Below are 26071 nucleotides of genomic sequence, written 5' to 3'. Positions count from 1 at the left end.
AATATATAAAAATATAAATTTCAAACCTTTACTGATACCAATTATAAATTCACTTTTTGTATAAAGCACTTGATTATCCCATACTCAGTTATGCTGCTGCAATAAGGATTCACAACTTATAGTTTAAGATGTTGGGCTTTCAGAGCTGGACAAACTCCAACTGCTTCACAACAGGTGACTTGATGAAGAAACAGGGACATAGACACAGAGTAGAAAACTACTCAACAATAAGCAAAGGTGAAATTTAGAACTGGAGGAAGTAATGCTAGATGAAATTAACCAGAAAGAAAAAGTCAAACACAAGAACTGAGTGTTGAAAGTGGAAAGAGGAATATACATTATAACCTTTCATTGTCTGCACTGAAAACCATAATCACAAAAGGAGAGAGAGAGAGGTGAAGGGAAGGAGGGAGGGAAGGAGAAAGAAGAGAGAGTAGAGAGAGAGGTAGGGGAGAGAGAGTGCCTGTCATAGAGGGAGTGGTGGAAAATGTACCTGTGAAGGGACATAGTACTGGAATATTAGATGGTTTTAAACTCAATTGTGAACAAAATTGCAACTGTGCTGCTCACTCTGATTTAATTTTTAAAAAATTAAAATGCTAATAAAAAAGTCAAACACAAGCTGATTCACTTGCATACATAAAGAAACAAAGCAAATAAATAACCACCAATGAAAACAAAGCTGAGATATGGTCAATTGAACTGTGATTTGAGAGTGAAGGGTGGGGGATGCATAAAAGAAAGACCTTATGATAAAGTTACAGTAGCAATAGCACAGTGGGTAGGGAGTTTGCCTTGCATGGGGCTGACCTGGGTTCGATGCCTCCACCTCTCTTGGAGAGCCCGGAAAGCTACCGAGAGTACCCTGCCCGCATGGCAGAGCCTGGCAAGCTCCCCATGGCATATTCTATATGCCAAACACAGTAACAACAAATCTCATAATGGAGACGTTACTGGTGCCTGCTCAAGCAAATCGATGAACAACAGGAGGACAGAGCGACAGTAATCCAGGAGTAAGCATGGTGTGGCGGCACTACAAGCACAGAACATTGCTACTAGTACACAATTATGAAAACAAAAACTTTTTTTAAAGGATACTAGGCTTTAGATCACAGTCAAGAAATAAATGCTCTGAGGCTGGAGCGCTAGTACAGCAAGTAGGGTGTTTGCCTTGCACACAGCTGACCCAGGTTCAATCCCTGGCATCTGATATGGTCTCTCCAAGCACAACTAGGAGTATTTCCCGAGTGTGAAGTCAGGAGTAACCCATGGGCATCGCTGGGTGTGACCCAAAAAGCAAAAATAAAATGCTCTGAAATTCAACTCAAGTTATGCCTGATTCTAAAGTTCAGGAGTGCACTATTTAAAGTCTGTTTGAAGACTTTTATGAGTCTGTTTTGCGTGTGTGCACATGTAGGTGTACAGACACACAACTGTACTTGACAGCCCTTAAAACAACTTCAAGTGATTCTTATACATACTGAGAAACTTGTGCTTTACTCTCAACATCTTAATTTAACAGTCAAAATGGTAATAGCTATGACTAAGAAAAAAAAATTATTACTTCCTATAGCTCACCATTTTGACATTGTTATTTTATGTCTTTTTAAAATAAAATGATGAAATAAAGAATAACAACTCTTTCTAAGCATAAGAGCACTGACATTTCTTGATCAAAATACGTCTTCAAGAGATGATAAATGTGATATCTAAATATCACAATTGGCCCTCAGAGTTTCAAAATCTCAATATATTTTTTCAAAGCCTTGTCATCCCACTCTAAAGTTCCCAAAGCTCTTTTACCTTCCTCAAAATAGTAAATGCCTGAAAAATGAGGATTGAGACTTATCATATATATTATTCTCATTAATGGAATATCACACCTGAACTAACTTCCCTGAATCCACCAGATTATCAATAATACTCCATACTTTCAGGTTTGAAATCCAAAAAGAATTGCAACTTTGATATCAGGTTAGCCTAACAGGCTGATGGTTCCTGGGTGAGGGACTTTCAAAGGCTCCACAAAGCCTCTGAATTTATTTGAGAAACATTTTATATTTGTACACATTTGCATGGGAGTGCACTGTACATTTTACTGTCTCTTCAAAAGGTATAGCCCTTTCAAAATTTGAGGTTGCAAAATCCAGTGAAATGGCTGAAACATTCAGGGTTTCATTTTAAGGAGGTAAACTATAAGTAATGTGAATTATAGTTCAATAAGTTTTCATTTTTTTAATTTTTAAAATAGAATGTTTTAAATGGCTAAAAATTCCAAAGTGAACATGTCAAGTCAAAACTGGGGTCCCTTAAAGTTTGTGTGCCCATATTTTCATATCCCACATTCCATATCTTTTTTTTGAGCCCACACCTAGCACAGCAGGTAGGGCATTTGCCTTGCATGTGGCCAACGCGGGTTCGATTCCTCCGTCCCTCTCAGAGAACCTGGCAAGCTACCGAGAGTATCCCGCCTGCACGGCAAAGCCTGGCAAGCTCCCCGTGATGTATTCGATATGCCAAAAACAGTAAATAGGGGGAAAAGGCAGCTCAGATAGAGAAGGAAACACCAAGTAAAGGGTGTTATGAGGATCCTCCCAGGATGAGAGATGCATGCTGAAAGTAGACTATAGACCGAACATGATTGCCACTCAATGCCTCTTTTTTAAAACCACAGCACCCAAAAGGAGAGAGAGAACAAAAGGGAATGACCTGCTACAGGGGTCGGGTGGGATTGGAGGGGAACGGATGCTGGTAGCATTGGAGGTGGGGAATAGGCACTGGTGTAGGGATGGGTTCTCAATCATTGTATAACTGAAACCCATGCACAAAAATTTCTAAGTCTACAACTTTACCTCATAAATGTTTCACTAATAAAAAATTAGGGGGGGAAAGAATGCTGCTGGCCTTGAACTCATAGCTGTGGATTTTGCTCCACTCCCATGTACTAGAAGTGCCCATGGTAGGAAAGCAGTGCTGAAGTATGTGAAGTCAATGAAGCATGGGGAAAAGCTCTATTTAGAGTTGATTCATTGTCCGTGACCTCTGGAAAGCTAGTCACACTCCCTCAACATGAGGGCAGGTTATGTCTGTGATAAGCTATCATGAGTTCTCGCATTTTTCTCTTTGGTACTACCAATCCCAACGGAATATGAATAGTATGTGAAAGTGTGTAGTTGGCCTCTTAGCTAGTTTTCAGTCAGTGAGAAAAGGCATTGTGTTTCTACCAGAGCTTCACCAAGTGCCCACTTTCAATTAGGCAATCAAATGTATTCCAGGCATCATGTTGGGCATAAGGTAGGGAACAATAAATAAGAGAAAATTTTCAGTGTCATCATGAATACTGAAACATCGTAAACATCATAAAAATATTTAAGGTATACTCTATACTAAAAACACTACAGGGGAAAGCAAGACTCTATACGGTATAAATCGGGGGGAGGTATGATCAGAGTCACTGCCAGGTGCTATTTTGATGACCTCCCATAAGCTTGCTAATGTATAGTACCACTCTCAGTATTTGAAGTCAGAGGGTACTTTTATTTGTTTGATTGATTTAAAGGCCACTTCCGGCCATGCTCAAGGCTTACTGCTGGCTCTCTGCTCCAGGATCACGCCTGGTAGGTAGTGGAACCATAAGGAGTGCCAGGGATTGAATCTGGGTAGGCCATGTATAAAGCATACACCCTATCCACCGTACTATCCCCCAGAGAGAACATTTCCAAGGAGTGCTCCACCTAGTCTGAGTGAGTACAGGGTGGAGAGACAATTCTGAATAATGCTTTCTTCTTGGCATACAAAAATGTCTGGGTCTTGCCAGTCACTTAAGACTGCAAGCAAACAAGTCTCATCCCTATATACAGAAAGCACTTTTAGACTTAAACAAAAAAAACTTCAGCCAAATGTCACGGGGCAGAGTAGGAGGCTCATGTTGACTAGGTTCCCTCACCAGCTTTCTGTATTCTTTCACCACTGGCATTGAGGCCAAATTTCCCCTTAAATTCACTCAAGCACAAGTTGTCCAGTCATTGGCCAGATGTGGCACCTTATGGCTGTAGAACCTGGTGACCCTGAACACTTGACTGATCACCTTTTTAAACTTGGAACACATATGCTCCTGGATATTCATGATTAAATAGGGGCTGTGATCCGGTCTCAACTTTGGTGCATGTATACCCCTGAATCTCTTATATCTAACCACTGGTCACTGTCCAGGTCTGCTAGAATACAGGACACTGACTCTCATCCGAGCCCATGTAAAATACCATCCATAAGAAGAAGAAAGAGGAGCCCATCTACACTGATGGATTATGACATTAGTCTGAAAATTACTCCTAATATAATAGAAGTATGCAAACTACCTGAAGAAGATTTCAAAACAATCCCAAAGATGTTCAATGAAATTTGATAAATGTATAATATCGACAGAAACAGAATACTTGAGACACATTTTGAGAAAAATCCAAACATCAATATAGAGCTAATGAGTACAGTATCTGAACTTTCAAACACAGTGGAGGCAAGAGAAAGGACAGTTTGTTCAGGGATTAAAGGTTACATCTTGAATGTGACTGACCCTGTTTCAGTCCCTGACATCATGTGTCCTCTTAAGTATTGCCTACTGCAGCCATTAATATCCCCAAGTTCCCAGGTGTAGCTCTTGAAGTCCTTGAATACCAACAGAGTGATTCAGGTAATATGAAGCAAAATGGGATTTTAGCAGCACCACATCCTCAAATGCTAGCATTTCACCACCAGCCATGTTGACTAAGAAGCACCAAGGAGGGCCCTCCCCACCCCGCCCCCAAGCATTCTTAGAACCATTTGGGAAGAGCGTCCAAATTCTTTCATTACAATATAGAAGTTAAAAGAAATAAAACAGAAGAATCCAAAAATAGAATCAGTGAGCTCAAAGGTAAAGTAGCTGAAAACATACGAAGGATCAGTGAAGAGAACTACAATGAAGACAGCATGAGAGTTATGTGGAAGCCATCATCAACAACAACAACAATATTCACATCACAGATGTTACAAAATGGCAAAATGTATCCCCTAAGCATCACCAAAACTGAAAAAACAAAGGAACAAAGAAATTTATCACCACCAACTGGCAGCCAAGAAATACTGAAGTAACCTTTCTGTAAGAAAAAGAAAGTGGTGGAGAGGAGGAAAATAATGGCGACACTATTTTTCATGTTTATTCATTAGTTTCCTTTGCAATCTCCACTAATTTCACTTCATAGACTTTTATGTTGGAGATACTCAATGTTAAGTACTAACATTTATATTTGGCTCTCTTAAATAGATATTATCTCTCAGTTGAGTTTCACATATATTCAGTTATTATTAGCATAGATTCCATTCCACCAGTGAATGAATATCTAACAGATGTTTGAAATTATTTTGTTCAACTCAATATTTATCTCAAATCGGAGTGGCAATATCAATTTTCTCTTCTTCTGAGAATGGGTCATACAGCCCTAATTCTTTTCATAATAATTTTGGATTGTATCCCTGGTGTTTTATACATGTTATTCTCACTGGATTTTATTTCTCCAGAAAAAAACAAGAAGATGATAGTTATGTAACACCTGCCTCCATATGGTCACATGTTAGAGCAGTATTTTTAAAAGGTTTATTTTAATTTAATACTTTTAATTTGCTATGCCATAACATTATGGTTAATATTTGAATAATTTTCTTTTATTACCATTGCTTTGTAGGATTTATATTGATAATGTTCTTCTCATTTTTGACAATGTGAACTTTTATAATTACTTTTGTTATTACTTTGATAAGCCTCTCCAGGGGTATATTCATTTTACTCAAAGACATGAATTTATGTCCAGTAATAAAGTAAAGTAAAGTAAAGGCCCTCCCGTTGATCATCAATTTGCTCGAGCGGGCCCAGTAACGTCTCCATTGGAGACTTTGTTGTTACTGTGTCTGGCATATCGAATACTCTCGGTAGCTTGCCGGGCTCTCTGAGAGGGGAGGAGGAATCGAACTCGGGTCGGCCATGTTGGCTGCGTGCAAGGCAGACGCCCTACCCGCTGTGCTATTCTATGGTGGTAGAGGCCAAATCAGTAGTTTCTCTTTTAGAAAAAATACTATGAAGGATCACAATGGAGGCATAGAGCTGATGTTAGGCTTTCTTTGTTGGTCTACATACTCAAAAGAAATTTTCCTTTGGGAAAAGACATTGAACTGTTTCTGATGGATGAGAGTTTTGGTATATACAACATGCTACCATAAAATTAAACACTAAAATTGTTATACACTATAGAGCATGGTAGCTATAGTTAATCATACTGTACTGCATATTACTACTGCATATTGTTGTCAGTAGAGCTTACAAAGTTCTCACAAGAAGAAAACTTTCTATAACTCCATAGTGGCACATGTTAACTAGCATTGCCAAGTGAATGTTTAGTAATAAATACAAAATAATGAATCATGTTGCACATTTTAACATATCACATGTCAAATCCATCACAAGAAAACAATTTTAAGTTATAAAAAACAAGGAGCACATCCCTCCACACCTCCTTAAAACTTGTTATTTATTCTTATATCTTATTCAACTGCCTACATGGACATTCTCCAGAGCTCAGCTGTCTTTTCAGTCTTCCAGATATTTCTCAAATGTCACCTACCAATCCTCTCCATCCCAATCTTTTCCATTCATCTTGTCAACAGCCATTAAATTACCAAGATGGAATCACTTATTATCTGGACTATTTCCAGCTCCAAATGGCTATTGTGCTACTCAAATGTCAACGTTCAGAAGATTCCTGTTCCACTGACTTATTAACTTTAGACAGCTGAAGAGAAGAACTCTTTAATACACGGTGCCATGTGTGACCCTGGATAAAGGTTTCCAGATCAACACAAACACAACCTTATTCTTGTCTGTTTCATGCAGCGATGGTACCTGCATGACTTCTATATGTATCTGAGTTTGAGATGTTCTGTAGATTAACAATCACTCTTTGTGAGTTTTATTTCCACAGTGAATTACTGGTCAAAATTTCAGTCATCTTGACTAGAAAATGTAGTCCACAAGAAAGAAAAAGAAGGGGAAATGTTCATTCGGTCTATGAATGAGTAACCCTATAAAACCTTTGATTACTTCAAATAGTTACTCTCATGAACACTCTTTAAAAACCACTGCCATTATGATAAACCACTATTTTATGTTGAAACATATATATCCAAGTTTCTGATCTTGTTCTGTATCAGCATAGCACTCAAAGAACTCAGGAAATCCCTCTAGCCCCCTTAGCTTCCATCTTTCTCTTGTCTTTTGAAAAGCCTTCATGTACAAAGAAATATTTTCAGGCAAAGGCAAAAATAATTGTCAGGATGATGGTTTTGCAGACAGGGAGGCTTCAATGACAGTGCAGTTCCTATGGTGAGACACTATAATGAGTTCAAAGAGTTTACAACTTCAATACTGCCTGTCAAATGCTCCCTTCAATGAATTGAATTCTTGGCTACAAGCCACAAATATGCTTTCAGAAATAGAAAGCATGTGAATATACTGGTGTTTCTATTATTGGTTCAGGTGAGATAGTTGCTTTCATTTTCATCATAAAAAAGTGTTCTCAAGGTATTAATGATTTCAAAAATGTGTTTACAATAATAAATCATGTAATTAGTTACAGATCAATCAGAGCCTCTCTATGATCATCAATGGTGAAAGCAATATAGCCATACAGTCTAAGTAAGGTAGCCTAAGATTTTCCAGTTTGTTTTCCATTTAGTAGACTATGTAATTTTGCAATTAATCATTTTAATAAAAATACCACTCCTTCAGGAGAAATACAACACAGTTATCCTTAAAGAGTAAAAACAAGAGCTACAACAAGTAGACAATACAAACATGCATTTATACACATTTTCAATTATATTTGAAAGTATTTTTGGAATCCATTACCATTTTTATCAAAATCTACAAACTATTTACTTGCAAAATTTTGAAGATCAATCTACACGTTTTAACTTAAAAGGCATTTCTCTTCATAAATTCCTGATATAGTTTGGTTCTGGTTTATTGGTAATGAAGTTTAAAAGGCTCTGCCTCATTGACAACTTTTTTTTTAATGAATCAATGTGAGATACAGTTACAGACTTACAAACTTTCTTGATTACATTTTAGTCATACAATGATCTAGTACCATCCCTTCAGCGGTGCCCATTTTCCACCACCAAAATTCCCAGTATCCCTCCTGCCACCCCCACTCCATCCCCTTCCCTCCACCTTTGTGGCAGGAACATTCCCTTTTACTCTCACTCTCCTTTTGGGTGTTATAGTGTGCAATACAGGTACTAAGTGGCCATTGTGTTTGGTCCATAATCTACTTTCAGCACACATCTCCCATCCCGAGAGAGCACTCCAAGCATCATTTACTTGGTGGTCCATTCTCTATCCCAGCTGCCCTATTCCCCAGCATGTGAGGACAGCTTCCAATCCATGGAGCGATCCTGCTGGCCCTCATCTCTACTATCCTTGGGTGTTAGTCTCCCATTATGTTACTTTATTTTTCACCAATGAGTGCAGTCACAACTTTAGGCAGAGTGAAAAATCTTGCTGTAAGAAACTAGTTGGGGGGCTGAAGTGATAGCACAGTGGGTAGGGCATTTGCCTTGCATGCGGCTGAGCCGGGTTCAATTCCCAGCATCCCATGCGGTCCCCTGAGCACCTCCAGGAGTAATTCCTGAGTGCATGAGCCAGGAGTAACCCCTGTGCATCGCCGGGTGTGACTCAAAAAGCAAAAACATAAAATAAAATAAAATAAAAAAAGAAAGAAACTAGTTGGTCAGCTCTTGCAGAAACCAAGCAACAAGTCACATATTTACCATAGTTCACAGAGCTCTGATTAGCTAGTTTGTTTGAAGCACAACACGCAAACCTTTTCTTCTTCCCCCTATGGCTGCTCACTAGACTGATGTAATGAAGTAATGAACAGAAACATCTTTCCCATTTGGGGCTTACATGGCAAATGCCCCATTAGGTCCCTAGGTGCCTTTAGGACTCAGACCCCAAGAGGCCAATGCAGGGAAGGAAAAGGCTTGTGGCTTTATGTATTACGGGCATGATTTTTTTTCCTTCAAATTAACTAGGCTGATTAGTAAGTGTAAGACGAACTCAAAGGTGTGATTGAATCACCGTAATATCCATCCTCTGAGAGTTGAGACTCAGCAGATGGGGAAAGAGAAAACAAATGTCCAACATCTTGATTGTCACTGACACTCGTGAAATTATCATTTGACAAACCGTGATGAAATAATTCGGCAGAAATCCAATAGAACTAATGAGTCATTTAATTAAATAAAATCCTGTCTTACCAACTAAGTGGTATGCAATGATAAGTGCTTCATTCCAATACTTATCTAGAAAATAGATGTCTAGATTTCTTTCCTTTATGACTTTTTAACAGCCAACCTGGGTATAATAATGATATTATCTAGAATTTATATGGTCAACACTCAATTGCTCACAGGGTTATTAAACAGTCTGTAAATTATCCTGGTTTTTTCCTCCTGCTTTCTGCCTGCAAAGATTAGATTTCTTATTAGCATTTTCTTAAGGAAATGGAAAGAGAATGAAAAGAAATAAAACGCAAATGGTCAATATTTCAAGTTCTTAACACCTTTAGGACAGCATTTGAAAATCTTGGCTAAATTGAAGCTTTTGGGTTTCTATTTGATTTAAACTATCAAAGGTGCTGTTAACTAAGGTAAATGATAACTAGAAGAAAAATACACATTATAGCCAAAATTTTAGCTGTAAGCAACAAAGCAATGGCAACCAATTAAGAGTCATAAAACTTATTGACTAAATAATGGTTATTTATGAATATCCACGGTTGATCATGAAAAAAATTTAGCAATGTTAAATTAAAATTATTTCTAGCACTAAAATATTTGATGTTAAAATTAGGTATTACTGTTATTAGAATTAACTAATCACAGATATTCATATGAAGACACTGTATTTCTACAAAGTTCACTGATCAGTTTTAATATGACTAATTCGTTTCCATGAACTTTTTAAAAGCATTTTTATTGACTGAGAATCTATGGTTAATAATATTGTTAATAATGGTTTCGCATGCACATAATTTCAACACCACTCATTACCACTGTACCCCCTCAGAACCCCAATGCCTCTCTCAACTCCCTCCCCCATCATTCCTATGTGATTTAAATGAGTCTTGCCTTGTTTTAAACTTTCACTCCCTGAAACCTAGTACAGTTCTACATACAAAAAGAATAATTACAAATGTTTATCTAGGTATGCTTTACACCTTTAAAAACGTTTTGGAATTACATCCCACCGGAGGAAAGTCATGTATATTGCTTCTTTCTTATTTATCACAGACCCTATCAAAAGGAATGTGTCATTGCAACACAAGAAGATATTATATAAGTTCCATCTTTTCCAACCTCTGTCCTCTCTTGTGGACATAGTTTCATCTAATTTAAATATAATTTAATATATGAATTAAAATATAATACCAATATAAAAAGTGAGAAACTAATTTTTATGTTTTAGTATAATGTTGAGTAAAATTAAAAGAGAAATATACATATTTTTAAATAAATCAAGCAAAGAACAAAATACCAACCAGGTATGTCTTGGTATTGGGTTTTGGGGGCCACACCTGGCAGTGATTAGGAACAACCCTTGGTTTCGAGCTCAGAGATTACTCCTGGCAGTGCTTAGTCATGTCTGGTATTGAAACTGAGCCTGGATACTCCATGTGCCAGCAAGTGACTTATTTGCCGTACTATCTCTCTGACCCCTCTGGTATGGATTTTAACATTATAATATTTTAAATGATTGATTATAAGAAGGTGCATTACCTAAGATATCTAAGTTATGTTTCTTCTATGTGTATGTTTCAGAAACAAAGAGTCGATGGGCATACTCATGATAATATAGAATAAGATAGGAGACATAAACAATAAGTGACTATAAATACAGCATTTAGAAGGAAATTTGGAAAACAAAGATAGTATGGAATTTGGAATTTGGAAATACAGCCTATAACTAACTTCCCAATATTCTACATATTTACTGTTATGTTAAATATTTTTTCAAACTAATAGTTAAAATTCAACTGACTATTCATATTTAAAAAGTTAAATGTAAAATGGGTCATTCTACTGTACCTTGCCTACTATATCATGTCTTCAGTTTCCTCGAGCGGGCCCAGTAACGTCTCCATTGGAGACTTTGTTGTTACTGTGTCTGGCATATCCAATACTCTCGGTAGCTTGCCGGGCTCTCCGAGAGGGGCGGAGGAATCGAACTTGGGTCGGCCATGTTGGCCGCGTGTAAGGCGAACGCCCTACCGCTGTGCTATCGCTCCAGCCCTTACAGCACCCGGTATTCCCAGGCGGTCTCCCATCCAAGTACTAACCAGACCCGACCCTGCTTAGCTTCCGAGATCAGACGAGATCGGGCGCGTTCAGGGTGGTATGGCCGTAGTCAGTTTCCTAGTTATGAATTTTGTACTGAAGGTCAGTATAAATTTCTCTGGACCCTGTGTAGCTCAGAATCTTAGTCCCAAACCATTAATTCCTGTAGCTATAGTATGCCAATTGTCCAAGTCTTCTTTGCAGTTCCCAAAACTCTAGACTCACAGTTCCAAGCTCAGGTATCAATCTGCCTTTCTATCGCCAACTGTAATTCCCTTCTGCACAAATCTTCTCTCTCCTACACAAGTTAGACTGAACTTGTTCCTCAACTCTCTCTAAAATATCACATCCACAAAGAAAGCATGCTTGGTTATTTTCCCAGTAGAATAATGCTTTGGTTTTCTTTTATAAGTAACCTGACTGAACTTTTGAAATATCCATCAGAACTGAAACTAACTCTACCTCTCTATCGACTTTAAGGTTTACTAGTATTCCTCAAGAAATAAATAAATTCTATAGCACAAACAAGGATATTTTTCTGATTTCAGTAAATTCACCAAGAATCTCCCAAAACACTTTACTCTTGATAGGGATTGGATGAACGTTTCTAGGAACTCTATTTCTTCCAGATCTGGTGTATTTTACCTTGATTCAGTCTTAGAAAAGCTATGGGTTTTACAGAGAAGTCGTTCTATTAGACTACCACGAGCCCTCCTCCCATCTTTGCCTGGAAGAGAGCACCAATGAAGCTCATACTCAAATTCTTCAGTCAGCTATGAATGATCTATAGTCTACAAAGGACTTGTCTGGCACACACAGAACTCTGGTTCAATCCCCAGTGCTGTTTATTACTTCCCACAAGACCATCAGGGATGATCCCTGAGCACAACCTACATGTGGCCCCCATAAACCCTCCCCAAATATGAAACATGCAATTATAAGATTCTTGATTGCACGTGGCCCTTGTGAAAGATACGAACCAGCTATTTTCTCCAGTCTAGATAAAGTATTTCATTATAATGCATCACAATATACCATACTATACTGTGAATGATGTCTGTTGATTTCCCATTTTCTGAAATATTCATTGTCAAAGAAGTTAACAGTTTCCCTGTCTATTTTTGACTTTGTATATGTTACTACTTTCCTGAGCTAAGGACCCAGGCTTATTTATCTTTGTAATCATGTGGAATATAGAACATCTGGATGAGAGTAGGTACCAAGTCCTAGAAAGTAATAGCGCAGGGGCCCAGTTATAGCTCAAAAGCAAAAACACTGATCTGAGGTGAGAAGATCAATACCTGCCATAGCCTTAACTGCTGAGAACAAACATACTGATGCAACTGCATTCAGGACCCCTGGTGCCACTGTGAAGTGTGTGTTAGCACCTCAACTAAAGTGTATGACCAAAGACAGCAGAAACAAGGTCCAGGTAGACCAGTCCATGGTTGAAAGCTTGCCAGCAGTTGTGGGGCAATATGGTTAAGACAGAGAAGGGACCGCTAGACCACTATGACAATGATAATTAGATAAGATCACTTTGGATAAGAACTGAGTGCTGGAAGGAGATATGGTGATATATATGATAAACTTTCAGTAGCAGTATTGGAAACCTCGGTGCAGGAAACATAAACTGGTGAAGGAATGGGTGAACCCTGTATGACTGAAACCCAATCATGAACAACTTTGTTACTATGTATCAAACAGTGATTCTCACACACACATATGTGAAATATACATATATTTATGTTTATATATATTTATATAAAACACTTAAAATATTAAGTGTGTGACAGCCTCCCCCATGCCTCAAGCCCCTAAAGCACCACAACTAAAGAAGTATAAGCATACAAATTTCCAGTTATCAGCATAACAAGGACAAAAAGAGGAAGGGGCAGAGAGAAAATAAAACATATCTTAAATAAATTAAAGGGCACAGCTCCTGTTAAATTTGATCTCCTGGGGTGTGGCCCAGTGATTTGGCTCAGGACTTCTTCAACTTTAACTACTTTCCATCCTTTGTGTGTTTTTAATTTTGATTTTATTATTGGGCTCTACCTGGTTCTGGGTTGTTCCTGGATGTGTGCCAAGAAGTGACCCCTGGAGGTGCTCCAGGGACTATATGCAGTGCTGGGGATGAAACCAGGGTTAGTCACATGCAAGGCAAGTGCCTGAACCCCTGTGTAGCCCTCCTGCCCTTTGTGGCTGCTTTTTGCCTGAGAAACGCAATACAGAGTGTCAAAGGAAACACCTTGCATTTATTATGTGGTTAATGTTGAAATCCAGATCAATTCAAATTCAAAATCAGAAACGTTTACCACTGTTATATGTTTCCTCATATGGAATCATGACCCTAGGTTTAAGAAGTTAGGATTTAGCTTGTCATAACAATTTTTATTATGCTTTTGTCTTTCAGAACTTTTGCACAATGCAGACCTGAACATCAGTTATTTGCTGGTCGAACTGAAGTGTCTGATCAATTATTCAGAAAAAAAACCTTTATACTAGTTTTATTATAAAAGAAAGCAAAATAAGAAACAGTGATTGAGAGTTCCCTAGGTAGTTAGCAACCTATTATGGTTGTTAAGTTAGTTAACAAGTTTCTATTAATGCATTTTACTATTAATGTGGTTAACTATTAAGACAGTCAACCATTAATGTACTTAAGCTATTGTCTTCAAATGTTAATAAATATTTTGATTAATTTATAAAATACTTTCTTCCATCTCAAATACTGCAATATTAGTTAATACTATTAACATTTAACTCTAGTTAAGAGTTCCTAGAAAATTTGAGTGTACTGGAAAATTACTCTTAAATGCTTCAACATAACTCGTGTAATCTCCAAAACAATCTAATCATATAGATAGTATTATCAGTTTCACTTTACAGATGAGAAAACTGAGGCATAGTATAAGGTACTCAAAACCTGTTTCTTTACTTCTAGGGGGTGTTTGGTTTGGTCAAATGCTCAGGGGCTATTTCTGACTCTGTGCCTAGGAAAGTCCTCTGGCAGTGATGATGTGGGGGAAATGGGGAGGCACTGATCTATTTGGGGTTGGCTAAATTGCAAGGCAAGCACTGTAACCCCTGGACTATCCCCCAGGCACCAAGACAACATAGTTTAAGAATGGTCCAGTTAGGATTCAAAGGAGTCAGCATGTCACCAGAATCTCAGACTCCTTTCACTATTACTCTCCACTTAGTACTAAAGTACACATTCACTCCTGTAGAGATGATAGCAATTCAAAAAGCATCAATTACCCTGCCAATTCTCTCGTCAAGAGGACATTCACCATTTTATTCCCTAAGATCTCAAAGCCTGTATCATTCTTTCAGCAAGCAGAAATGAAAACTTTCCCAAAGATGGAGGTCCTACAGTAAAATAAATAAGAAGAATAAATGCTATCTAGACTCTGATGGACTCCTCACAGCCATCACAAATCTACCTCTTTGCTGAACAAGCTATTAGTTGAGATCAATGATTCAATAAAGAGCTCACTAGAAATAAAAACATATAAAAACTTCAAGGAGTATTGGCATGATATGAAGTCAATAAGGGTCTAATTTATACTCAGTATCAAGAGTACTGTTACTTCTTAATAAAATAAACTGTAGGGACTACCCATTAGGTTTAGAAGATAAATCAAGAGCACCCATTAATGCTCAAGGTCTATTCCTGACTTTGGCTCTGAGCTCAGAGATCACTCCTGGCAGTGCTCGGGGAACCATATGTGGTATCGAGAATGGAACCTTGCTGAGCTGTGTGCAAGGCAAGCCATACCTGGTATACTATCTCTCCAGCCCCAAGGATTGTGGATTTTCACATAGCTTTTTCCTGAAGTTCTTTTGGCCTCCATACATTAAGTCTTCTCTACCTACAATATCCTCTAAACATTAGCTAAGTTCTCACAACCCCCTTCAAAACTTCTTTTGCACCCTGACTCTCAAGTCAATATGGGACCTGCCAACTACTCTGGAACACACATACACACAGACAGACAGACAGACAGACACACACACACACATCTTTGCCTACTAGGCAGTTATGTAGTCAATGTATCTCTTTATTTCTCATGAAGATAGGGCATGATTATTCAGCTTTGCATTCTACTTTGTACAATTCACTAACAAAGTGTTATTTACCAAGTGTTATTTGTCACAATAATAAGGGGGTATGTATCTCTTAGCATATCTAGTGTCAAATCCCAAGCATTTCGTGGTTCAGACTATTAATCCATATAATATTTTACCAACACCCAATAATATTGGCCTCTAGAGGAGGCATTTTAGAGTGCAAGTTCTAATATCCCCTGTAGAAAACTCTATCCAGATTCATGCACACCTTTAAATTTAAAACTTGTCTAGCTGGTCTGAGAGGATTGTGCACAAAAAAGGATAACATATAGTTCAAAGTAATCTAAAACTCATCTGACCAACACATTTCCTTTATAAATCTGAGGTTCTGAGAATGTAGCAACTTACAGGAGATAGAGAAAAATCTGTGACAAAATAAACTAGGACTGGACCATGGATTTTTGATACTTCTTGTGATAAGGTATTTTCAGTAGTAACCACATACACAATACAGTTATACCTCAATAATTATGGTCATGGTATTTTTGATATAAATCCCAAGATTTTTCATTATTTTTTATGCAATGTAAGGACTCCGTTGATTATGTATATGCTTGTTTTGCATTCCAAAAAATAAATCTATAAGGCTTGTCTATCTATAGTATTTACTTTGAGGGGCCAATCTCTTAATTTGGCCACAAACAAATGTACATTTTCCTAAGAAGTGAAAATAGTACAGACCCTGGAGGACAAGCTTTGACAGGAGGCAGTGGAATGAAATGGGAAAGTCTTCCTTTATTAGTGATGAAGAGGTATGGTGGGTCAAGGACTGCATTAGAGAACAATTCTCTTCAAAAAGTCTGTCTTCAGATGATGATCATAAAAGAAGAGGGCTAAACTGTAAATATAACATGAGTGAAAATTCAAAGAAGAATATGGGAGAGACAGTACAGATAAATTAAGTGTTTCCTCTCATGCTATTGACCCTAGTTTGGTCCCGTGTACTACTTCAGTTCCCAGTGCATCACCAGGAGTGATCCCTGAACACAGAACCTAGAACAAGTTCTGAGTATCTCCAATTGTGTCCCAAAAGAAAAGAAAAATAATGAAGACTTTGGAAGTGAATGTATACTGCCTTCTAAATAAATCTTTCCATTAGTTCAAATAGCAACATTTAAAATACTTTTGACTCGGATTCTTTGCAATGTCTACTAAATTCTAAGAGAGAAGCTCCCTGAAGACAGATTTCCTTACTCACACTAAGTCCCACAGTGCTTAAGCACAGAAATATATCTGCTCTTTGATGAACAACATTTATGGCTCAACGCAATGATAGTTTTATACTGCTAGTAAATTATATACATTTTCAAATAATGTGCATTTCTTTGATTGCTGACTACAAAATATTAGTTAAATTTAAGTAGGCATAAACAATAACTATGGTTTCAATTTAATGTAATTTTGCACATAGCACTATACTTTCTAAGTAATTACTATTTAGATGTTTTCCAAGTTCATAAGTGATCAAGAAACTGTTTGTATTTAAAGGCAGAAGAAATGCAAATAAGATGGATAAAGAGGGAAATAGGGTGTGGGTTTCACTCATGCTACATTAACTGCTCCAATGGAGCAAACTAATTAATTTTGCTTCATGCACTGTAATCAGCAGGCTTAATCTAGGAAAAAGAAGAATGCAATTGTTATTGCAAATATTAAAGGTCTTACTACCTATCATTCAGTTGCAGTAACTAAAGGAAGTCCAATAGCTTATTAATGTTCTCTGGCTATTGGCTCTGGTTTTTACTGAATACATTTTTAAGTGGCACTAAGTTCATAAATTAAATCTTAGTAACATTTTCATATTAAGTAACTATTATTAAAATCCATTTATTCCTCAGAAGAATTATATGACTGTACTGGCTCGACAAGAAATTCAATTCTGATCAGGAAAAAAAAAGTTTTTAAATATTTCATAAACATTAACCTAGACTTTTTGCAGAAATAAAGCTGAGAACATATTTCAGCAGCTCCAATGCTTGTTTTCTTATTAAATCATAAATTTCATGACTTTATTCTTGCTGGTACAATGACAAAGTGCACAAAGCTAAATGTGAAAGTCTAGTAGGTCAGAAGGAGGCAAATGTATTGCTGAATATGATTTTTGATGGTAGTGAAATCTTTAAATACTGAAACCATGCCAATTTTGTAATAGGCCAACAAAAGCCTTCAGATATTCAAATAACCCTATGGGAAAGTTGATGTGATTCCAAGTACTAAATATAAATACTACATGTCTTAGTTTTGAGAGGGCATCAGAAAGATGAGTCTGATTTAATTACTATTAATTCATCCTCCCTCCCTTGGGTCAAGTTGGAACATAAAAGAAGAAATCCCTAAGTCTATAAATAGATAAGGAGCTGACCCAAGGACAATCATTAACCCAACATTTAAGCTTATAGAAAACTGGAGAAATCCTCTACAGAAATATTTTGAGGCACAAAAAAAAAATAAAAAAGAGGCTGGGCGCTATGGATCCCATCAGAACATGAAACATGTAACTTGCCTTGCCAGGTACATATTCCCAATTTACTATATATTATCAGGTGGCAAAGACAGCACACAAGAGAACTGAATTTGAAGGGACGTGCCATCTATCACCACCCAGATTTTCATCGTGCTTTAAATCACAGCATACATTCACAGCTCCAGCAACTTATCTGTGAAACAAACCCCATTATCATTCACAGGAAACCCTTGGTATCCAAATACCTTTCCACTCCGTACACCTAACTTCTACTGCTGTTGGACACCAATGCTAAGCTTTGGTGTTCACACACTTAACTGTGGGTTTGCCAGGGCTTATACTTCAGTGATAGCATTGGCAAGAGCAATTTGCACAGGGTCACAGTCATTTAGATGTGGTGCAGGGACAACCAAGGATCACAGTCCTGAGATTGTAGGTCTGGTCTTGTTTTTTGTTTGTTTTAAAATCACATCTGGGCAGTGCTTAGGTTTTATTACTGCCTCTGCATTCAGGGATCTCTCCTGGCAGGCTTAGGGGACCATAGGAGGTGATAGGGATCAAACCAGATGGTGTGCATGCAAGGAAAACATCCATCACATTATATTGTCACTGCAGCTCTTGAGGTTGCAGGTCTGGCTGTAGAGGCCAAAGATCCATCACACTATTATAGCACAGGAGCTCCCAGTGAGTAAGGGGTGGAAACTGTGATTGGTGCATGCAGGGCATGTCAGAGTCAAACTTGCAGTCTGAGGCTTGCAAAGCAGCTTTGCTGTTGAACAATGTATGTGTGTAGTAGTAGTAGTAATGGTAGTAGTAGTAGCAGCAGCAGCAGCAGCAGCAGTAGTCGCAAGGAATGAACCCAGAGTCTCATATGTTCAAGACATGTATGCAAGTGTATTACATCTCTGGTCCTCCACTATTTCAGCTCTCTCAGTAATAGGTAAACCCCTTTTTCGACCAGTCAAACAGTTCCGATTTGTCATTTAGAGTTGAATAACTGGTGCTTTGTGTTCCATTTGGCAAGACCACATCCATCTCTAATTACAAATACAGCTCTGATTTTATACTTCCAGGCCAGGAAGCATGAGGATTAATGCCCACTCACCCTCCTATTTTTAAAGGGAATTCTACAGGATTCCTCACAGGGTCCTGATGAGACTGAGGTTCAGATGCCAGTAAGCAGCTCAATAATGTTACTTTTATTTTGAACCATGTTTGCTGAGGAATTGAGGCTTACAATACTGATAACTGCACCCTTTATGGATATATCACTCCAACACCATATCCAACACCACCGAACCAGCTCTGCTTCATCACCCACGAGGGCCCCATGCAACCCCATCTCTGAGGTAAGCTCAGTTGGATGAACACAATTACCCTTTCTGGTCAATCTGACCTTTTACTGTTTCTTTACCATGTCTCTTTTATATCCATTTATGGAAAAGATCTTTTATTTCTTATTGTAGATGTGGTGACCCCTATGCACCTAGAGATGAATAGAGTTTATCCCCTGAAATTCCACAAAAGTGTAAATCCATGACAAATTAAGAAAGTAAATTATGTTTCTCTAAAAAAGTATACTTTTCTTGCTTGGACAGGAAAATAATGTTCTTTATTAGCTTTTCCTCTTTCCTTTTCTCACACTTCTTTTGCAGCTCGCCCCTGCTTCCTGAGTTTTCCTTCCATTCCATTCCCAGAAAGCAAGGTTGTGGACCCCACTTTGCTTTTCAGGAAACCCAAAGGGTTTTTCAGGAAATCTAAAGCACTAAGCTATCCCTGGCCCCAAAACTGTTAGCATGTCTGGGGAAAAACCTTTGCCTTCTACCTATTCATTCAAGCATAAGGGGATAGTGCAGCATCTGATTCCAACCAAAATGGGTTCCAGAACTTGATCTACATGGCTAATAGAAGAAAAGTGAGCACTGTGCTCTATCCCTCTAATGCAAAGGAAGAGCATGGCACTCAGATACGGGAATGGACACATGTTGCCCATGCTTACAAAGTTTCAATGAGAGGAGAGGGCGCATCAAAAGTCATATGGTTTTGGGGCTGGTCTGCCACCACCAGTCATTCCCTTCACATCCATTCCATAGCTCTAGAGATCTATCTTCCGTGACTTTGGAGAATTCTGCTTTCTCTTACATATCCTCATGAATACAGAAATCATATTCTTGTTTCTCCATGGGACAGAAGAGCTTCACATGAAAGACCTTGATGGTAGACTTCCTCTAACTCAGAACAGAGCACTTAAGCGTGCATGGCTTAAAGCCCAGGATCTCAAAGATAAGCACCACACTCCATGTTTACTCTGTTACACCTTGCCCTCATTGTATTCTAGCCTGGAATACAGTACAGTATGAAAAAAGGGGTGACTATTAATGAGTTTAGTAAGAGGAATGGAAAGTCAAGAGACCTGCATCCATTCTCTCATGTTTCAACTTCCCAAGAGCAGAGCATCTGCCCAAACAAGTACCAGGGGATAAAAGACAACAGAAAGTGCAAAGCTAAACCTCAGCACCCAAAAGGAGAGAGAGAATAAAAGGGAATGCCCTGTCACAGAGGCAGGGTGGGATGGGGAGGAAGGGGGGTGGGAGGGATACTGGGATCAATGGTGGTAGAAAATGGACACTGGTGGAGGGATGGGTACTTGAACATTGTATAATTGAAACCCAAGCACAAAAATTTGTAAGTCTACAACTGTACCTCATGGTGTTTCACAAATAAAAGTTTTTTTTTTTAAAGTGAAAAGCTGAAAACATTGCGCCCTTTTTATTTAATCTATACCTCTTGTCTTTGTCCATCTCTCTGGTCACTTCTCAGTATCAGCTCATTGGCTTTGAAGCCAGGAATGCTCTCCCTTCTGCCCACTTGAAACATCCTTAACACACAGTTCATCTCCTACCTCTGGATTAAGGTCCCGATTTTCCATCACAGCCTTTGCTGATTTCTCTCATAGATTTCCACGGTACTCTTAGACTATAAAATGAAATTTACTACTTCATAAACAGTTTTATTTCAGGCCTATTACTCCATTTTTGGTTAGTCCCAATTCCCACGTTACACTGCAAGTTGCTGGAAGGCAAGGATCATTTCTAATTTTTCTCTGGCTTCCCCTGGCACAAAACAAAAGAAGTAATCAGGCATTGAAAGCTTAATCTTTTAGACAGAATGTGAAACTAAGGAAAGAAAGGAGTTAAGAAGATTTACTGCTCTCTCTCATTTCCCCTTCCCCTGTTAGGTGTGTTTCACATTCCCTGTTTATTCTGATTTAACATAACCTCCCCCCTCCCCCCCCTGCCACACACACACTTCCTCTCTTAATCCTTACATTGACACTGAACATGGGAACACACCTGGCAGCCAGGGGAGGGAGATCATTGTAAAATGGCTTGTTCTGTGTCTGCCTTATATTCACTTCACTATGGCAGGCAGGCTACCATTTCTGTTAGAGAAATTCAGCTGAATCGACATAACATCCAACATATCAATTCTTTAGAGACTGGCTTTTAAAAAAATACATTTGTAGGTTCCCTTTCTGATACTACCTGAGAAATCCATATAAACAGAGCGGTAAACTACTTTCTAAAGTTCCAAGGAGCTACAAGGGGCAGAAAGACAGGATCAATAAGCTTGTTGAATTCCGTGATGATTAAAGGCTCTTATGTTCATATCAGATGACATAATTTCTGCCCCCACAAACATATTTTTTTAATTTCAAAAAATTTTGATTGGATCACTGTGAGATACACAGTTACAAATTTGTTCATGATTGGGTTTCAGTCATACAATGTTCCAATACCTGCCCCTTCACCAGTGTACATTTCCCATCACCAGTGCCCCCAGTTTCCTTTCTGTGACACCACTCCCCCTCACCATGACCTGACTCTATAGCAGGCATTTTTCTTCTTTTTCTCCTTCTCTCTTTTTCTCTCATTCTGGGCATTATGGTTTGCAATATAGGTACTGAAAGAAACATTATCATGTTTGTGCCTTTACCTATTTTCAGCATGCAGTTTTCTGTTCAGGGTGATCATTTCCAACTATCATTGTCATAGTGGTCCCTTCTCTATCTGAGCCACCCTCAACCTCCCACACACCACTTGTGGCAAGCTTCCAACAGTGTGTCAGTCTTCCTGGTCCTTGCTTCTACTGTCTTTGGTTATTATTCCCATAAAATATCCAACAGATGAGTGCAATCATTGTATGTCTGTCCCTCTCCCACTGACTCATTTCCCACTGCTTGATACCCTCCCTGTCCACCCATTTATAAGCAAATTTCATGACTTCATTTTTCCTGGTGGTTGCCTAGTATTCCACTGTGTAGATGCACCATAGTTTCAAGGTAAGGATTCTATACAGTCTGTCACTCAGCAGTTCAAGGGAATGGGGAGGCATGGGTATATTACTCAGAAGTACAGAACAAAGATAGTGATTAAAGGGGAGTTGTGTCAGCTCCTAAAGCATGAAAGCTGAAACCCATTGAGATACAGAAAAAAAGGGCAGATAAACTCAAGAGGACCCAAGCAGTAGTCCAGAGAATGCTGAGCACCCTGTGAACAGAAGCTCCAACAGAAGCAAAAGGCATGATAAGAATATAGGTAGCTGTCAAGGTGCCTACGCAATAGTACAGCAGTAGAACATTTACCTTGCCTTGTAGAAGGCCTACCTGGGTTGGATACCCAGAATTCCATATGGCTCCCCAAGTCACTGCTCAGGAGTAATCTGTGCACTCAAAGCCAGGAATAAATCCTGAGCATCACTGTTTGTGGCTCAACACAACCCCCCAAAATATCGAATATTAATATTAAAGACCACCAAAAATTCTCTCTCTCTCATAACCTCTGCCACTCCTTATTTCTTCTATTGCCATGTGCTGGGGAGCCACAAAATAATCTACAACAAGAAGCTAGGAATCAGGAAATGTGATATAGACTATGAAAGGAATTCCCAAGAAAACACACACACACACACACACACACACACACACATAATTGGAAGGAAAGAAGCTCACCAATATGTTGTAAATCAGGATGCATATATATATGTATATTTTGTGTCTGCATTATGCTTCTTCATTCTACTACTTTTGTCCTAAGTCTTACAAAAATCCCTGAAGGTGACTGGTGATGATCCTTGTCACCTTGATAAATATGAAGGCATAGATATTCAGGATTTAGGTCACTGCTATAAGATCAATTAGGGAGTGAGTGATAGATTACTCCAACCCAGATCATCATTTTTCTAAAATAAGCCTCTATTAAAAAGAAGAAAGGAGCTTATACAAATACAGAGTGAAAATAGTTCATCAGACTGTATTTAACCAAATTATTCAACTGTCAGATATGCTAACATCTCCCTATTCTCTGGGAAAATTTCAGGTGCAGAACCTGGTTTCCTCCTCTGAGTAAAAAAACATCCCCTACTGAGAGATGGGATGCCACACAGTGTAAATTTCCCATGACTGCAAGCAGCATGAAAGATGGAAGAGAGATGTAATGGTATCAATTTTAGCAGAACTCTGCATTTTGCTGACTATCCTATATCTTCCTTTAGACAGACAATTTGGGTCCCCAGGGATAGGTGGAAGCTTGACACTAAGCAGTCCATAAATATTTGATGAATGAATTAATTGGTGAGAATAACTTCCTAAATTTCCATTACAGAAAGTGGGGACAGAGTGGTATACTATGAAATGCATTCAAACTCATTTGCAGGAGTTGGAATCTGGATATTACAATACAATCGATCCTTGTAAAAACTCTGGGAAATAATATGGCATTTTGAAATGAATACCTTTCAAATGAGCTTCAGTAGTGAAACACCCTGCATGTAAATTCTCACTTGAAATGGCCATTTTGAAATGTAATGAAATTAGTTGATTTGCTATCATTTGCACATGCCCGGTAACGAGTTCCACTCTTATGGGTACTCTGCCTTGCTATTTCACCTGCTAAGACATTCATTCTAATTTCTGTCTGTGAAAGCCCTTCTCAACAATGCAACACAAGTGTCAGGTTCGCTAGGTATTATATATGTCACCCAACTGATTGCAAACGCCTGTCATCCCTCGTTGGACTTCCATCGACTTCTTTCTGAGTTATTCATAAGTCTCATTTCTCCCTTTTCATAGTGCTGCTTTCCTTAGTCCAGGAGTCTTTTTAATTCCATCTTGAATCATTAAACTATTTGGTGACTCTGGAGATAACTTAGAGAACTGGATGGGGATTCAAATTGAGCCTATAACCTGCTCCTCTAGCAGTATATCCAGCAGCCTTTATAAGGAAGTAGGGACAGGAGAGACACACAAGTCTCACAACTGTAGACTTCTGGAATAGAAACAAATTCTATTAGCTTCTGCTCTGAGAAGTGCTCATGCCTCCTATTATCAAGTGTTCCTTTCATGCATTCATCAATTAACTTCCCAGAAAATACACAAACAGCACCAAGTAATTTACACATATACGCACGCACACACACACACACACACATACCTGCTAATGACAGTTTTTCATGTGTCTGCCTTGCCCAGTAGATTGAAATATATGTTTATTTCTATGGGGGAATCTCAAATTCCTCTTCCTTATATGACTAGAGTTGTAAGGTCCCCTGAATGGAGTTACATAAGTTACGGGAACGGTGACAACTGTGACAGACTAGAATGCAGGTGGTTCTCTCCCTGCTCAGTACTAGCAGGATTATGCCAGGGCAGGATGTAGCCTCGGGACTTGCAGTCCTACAGAGAAAGGACACAGATCCAGATTTGCAATTAAGTGTAGGCCACGTGAACCCCATTTCTGAGTTCCTGGCAGAATTCCCATCAAAACTTTGCAATGTCTTTTAGGTTACCTATGCACACGAGTATACTAAGTGGTTGTCTGGCAAGGGTTGGTCACTGGTTTACCCAAACAGAACTAAATCCCAGCCACCGATTTCAATCTTAGAGTAACACATTCAATGCCACATATCTGTACTATGACTATTCATTTCTCAATCCATTCCATATTTATCACCAACCCTGCCTGACGTGCTGACCTAGTTATTAGGATGCAGCACTGAATTCAACAGACAAAGTCCCCAGCACCACAGGTTCTCAATGGGGGAAAGCAAGAAGAACAAAATGGCAGATAAACACAGAGGATAACTAGAGAATATAATGAGTCTGATGAGAACAAAGACAGGAGAAGGGCACAAAAGTTTGACTTGAAGGAGGACACAGAACACCTCCTTTAAATCAGATATTCTGGGAAGACACTCATCATTCTAAGAATGAGACCATTCTGATCAGAAATGAAGGTATGAAGAAGTAAGACATCAAAAATAAGAGAGGAGAATGTTCTCGCTGGGACTGGAGAGAGTTCAGCAGATTAGGTTTCTGCCTTCCATACAGTCAGCCCTAGTTATATCCCGGCATCTATATGATCCCTCAAGCAAAGCAAGGTGTGATCCCTGAACACATAGCCAAGAGTGAGCCCTGAGCAAAACCAGCTATGGCCCCATATATCCCCCAACCCACCCCCCAGAATGAATATTCAAGCTAATGGGGAAAACCAAGTGAAGAGAACTGAGACCGAAACAAGCCTGATTAGGGTGCAGTGAAGTGGGTGGAGAGGTATGAGGTCAGAGGCTGGCCCACCCAGATGAGATGGTCATTTGGTATCTGGTCACTGTCACAAGGAAAATAAAGAGTCTTCAGAAGGTAGCAAGTGGGAAAGACATGACCTCATTATTGTGGCAAAAAAGGTCATTTTGTAAACCTGTGAAGAGCCGAGAGACTGCATAGGCATTTGCTGCACTATTAGGAGGCTGCAGAATATGATGGAATGTCAGCTGTGCTCCCTTTGAATAAAAGCAGCTTTTATTTTTCAATTAAAATGTAACATAATTGACTTCAGCAAAACTGTCGCACTTGACCTTATTTCTCTTGCATTAATGGGGTCATTTATATGATATGTCAGGAGTGCTACCTCTGTACACAATGAACAGCTTTTATTTTTCAATTAAAATGGAACATAATTGATTTGAACCAGAAATGATCTCCTGACA

The 26071-nt window shown here is 38.7% G+C and overlaps 1 protein-coding gene and 1 non-coding gene across 2 annotated transcripts in view; both read right to left on the bottom strand.

The window, feature by feature from the left end:
* The window catches only part of DMD (dystrophin), a 2292284-nt gene that overhangs the window by 1764202 nt on the left and 502011 nt on the right, over positions 1-26071 (bottom strand). The gene's annotated exons all lie outside the window — the stretch shown is intronic.
* On the bottom strand, positions 11381-11499 carry LOC130039472 (5S ribosomal RNA). Its single transcript, XR_008794893.1, has one exon. It is a non-coding gene; the product is annotated as a 5S ribosomal RNA (ribosomal RNA).

Source organism: Sorex fumeus, unplaced genomic scaffold (assembly GCF_029834395.1).
Source record: "Sorex fumeus unplaced genomic scaffold, SorFum_2.1 ptg000086l, whole genome shotgun sequence".
Classification (NCBI taxonomy): Eukaryota; Metazoa; Chordata; class Mammalia; order Eulipotyphla; family Soricidae; genus Sorex; species Sorex fumeus.
The sequence above is the reverse complement of the archived record's forward strand: the minus strand, read 5'-3'. Positions and strand labels throughout refer to the sequence as shown.